Source organism: Zonotrichia leucophrys, chromosome 4, assembly GCF_028769735.1.
Source record: "Zonotrichia leucophrys gambelii isolate GWCS_2022_RI chromosome 4, RI_Zleu_2.0, whole genome shotgun sequence".
In the NCBI taxonomy this organism is placed as follows: domain Eukaryota; kingdom Metazoa; phylum Chordata; class Aves; order Passeriformes; family Passerellidae; genus Zonotrichia; species Zonotrichia leucophrys.
The window spans coordinates 48,344,361-48,345,343 of NC_088173.1; positions in this window are offsets into that span (position 1 = coordinate 48,344,361).

A 983-nucleotide genomic window follows, 5' to 3' on the forward strand; every position below is an offset into this window, starting at 1 on the left:
AAAGGGCTGATTTACACCAAATGAAACCAGGAAAATAACAATTCTTATTGATGTTTTAATGCTCATGCCTTATCTTATGTGCCTAGCAAGGAACACTGCAAATTCCAGGGTTGCATGGAATAGCAGCATTTTACTTGTATAGGGTGAAAATTCAGAAGGAATTACAGGGTTACAGACCACCCCAAAGCTCCTTTCTGTGCTGTGTAACTTATCATCACTGCCAAGCTGGCAGAGAACCTGACAGTCTGAGATAAACAAACTTCCCTGCCCAACCAACAGCAGCTCAGAACAACATTTCAAAAAAAAACCAACACAAGACAGAAACAATTAAATTAAAAAAAAAAAAAAACCTGCCTCAAAGTGTCAGCAGCTACCAAGCAGAAATAGCATTCAGAGCATCCAAGGATTCTCACTTTTCTGTTGTTTAGAAAGTATCTTAATGAGAAGCATTTGACATTCCAGTAAGAAGTAAGAAAAAGCAGCAAGACTCCATTCCTTCATATAGTGTTTCCTTTCTGGAGTAATAAACCACAAGTGATCTATCCTTGCTATAAAAAAAAAGGAAAAAAAATCCTGAGTGGTTCCTTTTGAGTTGTTTGGGGGGGTTAATTTGCCTTGGGGAAAAAACAGATAATGCTCCATCAATTAATAGATGAGTTCTGCATGGGCAAGTGTAAAAGTGGAATCACAATGGTATCTTAATTAGCTGATACAAGCTTATTTTCTTTCCCAGGTTTCTAGGCATGTAGAAAAACATCAAAGCAGCAGCAGTGTGTTTGTTGTGAGAAGCTTTTATCATGCCCTGTAGATTACCTGCTCTCCTTGTGCTACAGCCCTAGTAGGGATGGAAAGGGTTACAGGATGACAGTGGGATGCATTTTAAACACCTGTTAACAAGAGAGAACAAAAACACCCCCACACACCTAAATGTTTTTAGGATTTTTATTGAAAAAATTTAAAACCAAAAAATTACCAAGGCCAGT